Source organism: Arachis hypogaea, chromosome 14, assembly GCF_003086295.3.
Source record: "Arachis hypogaea cultivar Tifrunner chromosome 14, arahy.Tifrunner.gnm2.J5K5, whole genome shotgun sequence".
NCBI lineage: Eukaryota > Viridiplantae > Streptophyta > Magnoliopsida > Fabales > Fabaceae > Arachis > Arachis hypogaea.
Genome location: NC_092049.1, coordinates 113631329 through 113638654, shown reverse-complemented (window position 1 = coordinate 113638654; position 7326 = coordinate 113631329). Strand labels below are relative to the sequence as shown.

At 41.2% G+C, this 7326-nt stretch overlaps 1 non-coding gene across 1 annotated transcript; it reads right to left on the bottom strand.

The window, feature by feature from the left end:
- Nucleotides 1-618: 618 nt before the first annotated feature.
- LOC112746623 (small nucleolar RNA R71) lies at nt 619-726 on the bottom strand. Its single transcript, XR_003174495.1, has one exon. It is a non-coding gene; the product is annotated as a small nucleolar RNA R71 (small nucleolar RNA).
- Between the last annotated feature and the right edge of the window lie 6600 nt (nt 727-7326).

The following is a 7326-nucleotide window of genomic DNA, read 5'->3' as shown; positions in this document are numbered from 1 at the left end:
CTTTTCTTCTTCTACTCACACAGGGGAACCTCTATACCTGTGGTAAAAAGGATCCCTATTATTATTTTTCTGTCCCTCTTTTTCATGAGCAGGAGCAAGGACAAGAACATTCTTGTTGAAGCAGATCCAGAACCTGAAAGGACTCTGAAGAGGAAACTAAGAGAAGCTAAATTACAATAATCCAGCAAGCACCTTTCAGAAATTTTCGAACAAGAAGAGGAGATGGCAGTCAAAAATAATAATAATGCAAGGAGGATGCTTAGTGACTTTACTGCACCTAATTCCAATTTACATGGAAGAAGCATCTCCATTCCTGCCATTGGAGCAAACAATTTTGAGCTGAAACCTCAATTAGTTTCTTTGATGCAGCAGAACTGCAAGTTTCATGGACTTCCATCTGAAGATCCTTTTCAGTTCTTAACTGAATTCTTGCAGATCTATGATACTGTTAAGACTAATGGAGTAAATCCTGAAGTCTACAGGCTCATGCTTTTCCCTTTTGCTGTGAGAGACAGAGCTAGAATATGGTTGGACTCTCAACCTAAGGATAGCCTGAACTCTTGGAATAAGCTGGTCAAGACTTTCTTAGCCAAGTTCTTTCCTCCTCAAAAGCTGAGTAAGCTTAGAGTGGATGTTCAGACCTTCAGACAGAAAGAAGGTGAATCCCTCTATGAAGCTTGGGAGAGATACAAAGAACTAACCAAAAAGTGTCCTTCTGACATGCTTTCAGAATGGACCATCCTGGACATATTCTATGATGGTCTGTCTGAATTAGCTAAAATATCATTGGATACCTCTGCAGGTGGATCCATTCACTTAAAGAAAATGCCTGCAGAAGCTCAAGAACTCATTGACATGGTTGCTAATAACCAGTTCATGTACACTTCTGAGAGGAATCCTGTGAGTAATGGGATGCCTATGAAGAAGGGAGTTCTTAAAATTGATACTCTGAATGCCATATTGGCTCAGAATAAAATATTGACTCAGCAAGTCAATATGATTTCTCAGAGTCTGAATGGAATGCAAGCTGCATCCAACAGTACTCAAGAGGCATCTTCTGAAGAAGAAGCTTATGATCCTGAAAACCCTGCAATAGCAGAGGTGAATTACATGGATAAACCTTATGGAAACACCTATAACCCCTCATGGAGAAATCACCCAAATCTCTCATGGAAGGATCAACAAAAGCCTCAACAAGGCTTTAATAATGGTGGAAGAAATAGGTTTAACAATAGTAAACCTTTTCCATCATCCACTCAGCAACAGACAGAGAACTCTGAACAAAATACCTCTATTTTATGAAATCTTAGTCTCTGATCTATCTAAGGCCACTGTAAGTTTCATGAATGAAACAAGGTCCTCCATTAGAAATTTGGAGGCACAAGTGGGCCAGCTGAGTAAAAGGATCACTGAAATCCCTCCTAGTACTCTCCCAAGCAATACAGAAGAAAATCCAAAAGGAGAGTGCAAGGCCATTGACATAGTCAACACAGCCGAACCTGGAGAGGAAGGGGAGGACGTAAATCCCAGTGAGGAAGACCTCCTGGGACGTCCAGTGATCAATAAGGAGTTTCCCTTTGAGGAACCAAAGGAATCTGAGACTCATCTAGAGACCATAGAGATTCCATTGAACCTCCTTATGCCCTTCATGAGCTCTGACGAGTATTCATCTTCTGAAGAGAATGAGGATGTTACTGAAGAGCAAGTTACCAAGTACCTTGGTGCAATCATGAAGCTGAATGCCAAATTATTTGGTATTGAGACTTGGGAAGATGAACCTCCCTTGTTCACCAATGAACTAAGTGGTCTGGATCAACTGACATTGCCTCAGAAGAAACAGGATCCTGGAAAGTTCGTAATACCTTGTACCATAGGCAACATGATCTTTGAAAAGGCTCTGTGTGACCTTGGTTTAGGGATAAACCTCATGCCCGTCTCTGTAATAGAGAAACTGGGAATCTTTAGGGTGCAAGCTACTAAAATCTCATTAGAGATGGCAGACAATTCAAGAAAACAGGCTTATAGAGAAGTAGAGGACGTGTTAGTAAAGGTTGAAGGCCTTTACATCCCTGCTGATTTCATAATCCTTGATACTGGGAAGGATGAGGATGAATCCGTCATCCTTGGAAGACCTTTCCTAGCGACAGCAAGAGCTGTGATTGATGTTGACAGAGGTGAATTAGTCCTTCAATTGAATGAGGACTCCCTTGTGTTTACAACTCAAGGTTACCCTTCTGTAAACATGGAAAAGAGGCACAGTAAGCTTCTCTCAAAACAGAGTCAACCAGAGCCCCCACAGTCAAACTCTAAGTTTGGTGTTGGGAGGCCACAACCAACCTCTAAGTTTGGTGTTGAACTCCCATATCCAAACTCTAAGTTTGGCGTTGGAAAGTTTCAACAATGCTCTGAACATCTGTGAGGCTCCATGAGAGCCCACTGTCAAGCTATTGACATTAAAGAAGCGCTTGTTGGAAGGCAACCCAATTTTTATTTATCTAATTTTATTTTTCTTGTTCTTTCATGTTTTATTAGGTTCATGATCATGGGGAGTCATAAAATAAATATAAAAATTGAAAACGGAATCAAAAACAGCAGAAGAAAAATCACACCCTGGAGGAAGATCTTACTGGCGTTTAAACGCCAGTAAGAAGCATCTGGCTGGCGTTCAACGCCAGAACAGAGCATGGTTCTGGCGCTGAACGCCCAAAATGGGCAGCATCTGGGCGTTTGAATGCCAGAATTGTACCCTGGAGAAGAGCTGGCGCTGAACGCCCAGAACAAGCATGGTTCTGGCGTTCAACGCCCAGAACAAGCACCAATCTGGCGCTGAACGCCCAGAGTTGTGTGCAAGGGCATTTTGTATGCCTAATTTGGTGCAAGGTTGTAAATCCTTGAACACCTCAGGATCTGTGGACCCCACAGGATCCCCACCTACCTCCACTCACTTCTTCTCACCCCTCTTTCACACAATCCCATAAACACTCTTCCCCAAAACTCTTCACCAATCACCTCAATCTCTCTTCCCTATAACCACTTCACCACTCACATCCATCCACTCTTCCCCATAAACCTACCTCATAAACCCCACCTACCTTCAAAATTCAAAATTAATTTCCCACCCAAAACCCACCCTTATGGCCGAACCTTATCCCCCCACTCCTCCATATTTTCTTCTTCTTCTTCATCTATTCTTTCTTCTCTTGCTCGAGGACAAGCAATATTCTAAGTTTGGTGTGGTAAAAGCATAAGCTTTTTGTTTTTCCATTACCATTGATGGCACCCAAGACCGGAGAATCCTCTAGAAAAGGGAAAGGGAAGACAAAAGCTTCCACCTCCGAGTCATGGGAGATAGAAAGATTCATCTCCAAAGCTCATCAAGACCACTTCTATGATGTTGTGGTCAAGAAGAAGGTGATCCTCGAGGTCCCTTTCAAGCTCAAAAAGAATGAGTATCCGGAGATCTGACATGAAATCCAAAGAAGAGGTTGGGAAGTTCTAACAAACCCCATCCAACAAGTCAGCATCCTAATGGTTCAAGAGTTCTATGCCAATGCATGGATCACTAGGAACCATGATCAAAGTAAGAACCCAAACCCAAAGAATTATATTACAATGGTTTGGGGGAAATACTTAGATTTTAGTCCGGAAAATGTAAGGTTGGCGTTTAACTTGCCTATGATGCAAGGAGATGCACGCCCCTACACTAGAAGGGTCAACTTTAATCAAAGGTTGGACCAAGTCCTCATGGACATATGTGTGGAAGGAGCTCAATGGAAGATTGACTCCAAAGGCAAGCCGGTTCAATTAAGAAGACTGGACCTCAAGCCTGTGGCTAGAGGATGGTTGGAGTTCATCCAACGCTCCATCATCCCCACTAGCAACCGATCTGAAGTTACTGTGGATCGGGCCATCATGATCCATAGCATCATGATTGGAGAAGAAGTAGAAGTTCATGAAGTCATCTCCCTTGAACTCTACAAAATAACCGAAAAGCCCTCTCCTGGGGGCAAGGCTAGCTTTTTCTCATCTTATTTGCCATCTATGTTACTCAGCTGGAGCTTTCATAGAAGGAGACATTCCCATTGAGGAAGAGAAGCCCATCACTAAGAAAAGGATGGAGAAAGCAAGAGAGCCCATTCATGGATCTCAAGAGACGCATGAAGCTCATCACCATGAGATCCCGGAGATGCCTTAAATGCATTTTCCTCCACAAAACTATTGGGAGCAAATCAACACCTCCCTAGGAGAATTAAGTTCCAACATGGGACAATTAAGGATGGAACATCAAGAGCACTCCATCATCCTTCATGAAATAAGAGAAGATCAAAAAGCAATGAGGGAGGAGCAACAAAGACAAGGAAGAGACATAGAAGAGCTCAAGGACATCATTGGTTCCTCAAGAAGGAAACGCCACCATCACTAAGGTGGACTCATTCCTTGTTCTTACATTCTCTGTTTTTTGTTTTCTCTATGTTAAGTGCTTATCCATGTTTGTGTCTTCATTACATGATCATTAGTAGTTAGTAACTATGTCTTAAAGTTATGAATGTCCTATGAACCCATCACCTCTCTTAAATGAAAACTGTTTTAATTCAAAAGAACAAGAAGTACATGAGTTTCAAATTTATCCTTGAACTTAGTTTAATTATATTGATGAGGTGACAATGCTTCTTGTTTTCTGAATGAATGCTTGAACAGTGCATATGTCTTTTGAAGTTGTTGTTTATGAATGTTAAATATGTTGGCTCTTGAAAGAATGATGACAAAGAGACATGTTATTTGATAATCTAAAAAATCATAAAAATGATTCTTGAAGCAAGAAAAAGCAGCAAAGAACAAAGCTTGCAGAAAAAAAAAGAAAAAAATAGCAAAAAAATAAAAAAAAAAAAGAGAGAGAAAAAGCAAGCAGAAAAAGCCAAAGCTCTTAAAACCAAAAGGCAAGAGCAAAAAAAGCCAATAGCCCTTAAAACCAAAAGGCAAGGGTAATAAAAAGGATCCCAAGGCTTTGAGCATCAGTGGATAGGAGGGCCTAAAGGAATAAAATCCCGGCCTAAGCGGCTAAACCAAGTTGTCCCAAACCATGTGCTTGTGGCGTGAAGGTGTCAAGTGAAAACTTGAGACTGAGCGGTTAAAGTCAAGGTCCAAAGCAAAAAAAAAAAAGAGTGTGCTTAAGAACCCTGGACACCTCTAATTGGGGACTTTAGCAAAGCTGAGTCACAATCTGAAAAGGTTCACCCAGTTATGTGTCTGTGGCATTTATGTATCCGGTGGTAATACTGGAAAACAAAGTGCTTAGGGCCACGGCCAAGACTCATAAAGTAGCTGTGTTCAAGAATCATCATACTGAACTAGGAGAATCAATAACACTATCTGAACTCTGAGTTTCTATAGATGCCAATCATTCTGAACCTCAATGGATAAAGTGAGATGCCAAAACTATTCAAGAGGCAAAAAGCTACAAGTCCCGCTCATCTGATTGGAGCTATGTTTCAATGATAGTTTGGAATTTATAGTATATTCTCTTCTTTTTATCCTATTTGATTTTCAGTTGCTTGGGGACAAGCAACAATTTATGTTTTGTGTTGTGATGAGCGGATAATTTATACGCTTTTTGGCGTTATTTTTAGTATGTTTTTAGTAGAATCTAGTTACTTTTAGGGATGTTTTCATTAGTTTTTATGTTAAATTCACATTTCTGGACTTTACTATGAGTTTGTGTATTTTTCTATGATTTCAGGTATTTTCTGGCTGAAATTGAGGGACTTGAGCAAAAATCAGATTCAGAGGTTGAAGAAGGACTGCTGATACTGTTGGATTCTGACCTCCCTGCACTCAAAGTGGATTTTCTAGAGCTACAGAACTCAAAATGGCGCGCTTCCAATTGTGTTGGAAAGTAGACATCCAGGCTTTCCAGCAATATATAATAATCCATACTTTGGCCAAGTTTAGACGACGTAAAAGGGTGTTGAACGCCAGTTCTACGCTGCTGTCTGGAGTTAAACGCCAAAAACACGTTACAAGCCAGAGTTGAACGCCAGAAATACGTTACAAACTGGCGTTCAACTCCAAGAATGACCTCTCCACGTGTAAACTTCAAGCTCAGCCCAAGCACACACCAAGTGGGCCCCGGAAGTGGATTTATGCATCAATTACTTACTTCTGTAAACCCTAGTAACTAGTTTAGTATAAATAGGACTTTTTACTAGTGTATTTGAGATCTTTGGATTATCTTTTGATCATTTTGAGATCTCTAGACCTCCATGGGAGGCTGGCCACTCAGCCATGCTTACCCTATATTCTCTTATGTATTTTTCAACGGTGGAGTTTCTGCACTCCATAGATTAAGGTGTGGAGCTCTGCTGTTCCTCAAAGATTAATGCAAAGTACTACTGTTTTTCTATTCAATTCAACTTATTCCGCTTCTAAGATATTCATTCGCACTTCAACCTGAATGTGATGAACGTGACAATCATCATCATTCCCCCACGAATGCGTGCCTGACAACCACTTCCGTTCCACCTTAGATTGAATGAGTATCTCTTGGATCTCTTAATCAGAATCTTCGTGGTATAAGCTAGATTGATGGCGGCATTCATGAGAGTCCGGAAAGTCTAAACCTTGTCTGTGGTATTCCGAGTAGGACTCTGGGATTGAATGACTGTGACGAACTTCAAACTCGCGAGTGCTGGGCGTAGTGACAGACGCAAAAGGAGGGTGAATCCTATTCCAGTATGATCGAGAACCTCAGATGATTAGCCGTGCTGTGACAGAGTATTTGGACCATTTTCACAAGAGGATAGGATGCAGCCATTGACAAGGGTGATGCCTCCAGACGATTAGCCATGCAGTGACAGCGCATCGGACCATTTTCCAGAAAGGATTAAAAGTAGCCATTGACAACGGTGATGTCCTTACATAAATCCAGCCATGGAAAGGAGTAAGACTGATTGGATGAAGACAGCAGGAAAGCAGAGGTTCAGAGGAATGAATGCATCTCTATACGCTTATCTGAAATTCTAACCAATGAATTACATAAGTATTTCTATCCTTATTTTCTATTTATTATTAATATTCGAAAACTCCATAACCTTTTGATATCCGCCTGACTGAGATTTACAAGGTGACCATAGCTTGCTTCAAGCCGACAATCTCCGTGGGATCGACCCTTACTCACGTAAGGTTTATTACTTGGACGACCCGGTGCACTTGCTGGTTAGTTGTATCGAAGTTGTGAATGAAAAACGACTTATTAAGACGTGCGTACAGAGTTTCTGGCGCCGTTGCCTGAGATCACAATTTCGTGCACCAAGATGGCAGACAATTCAA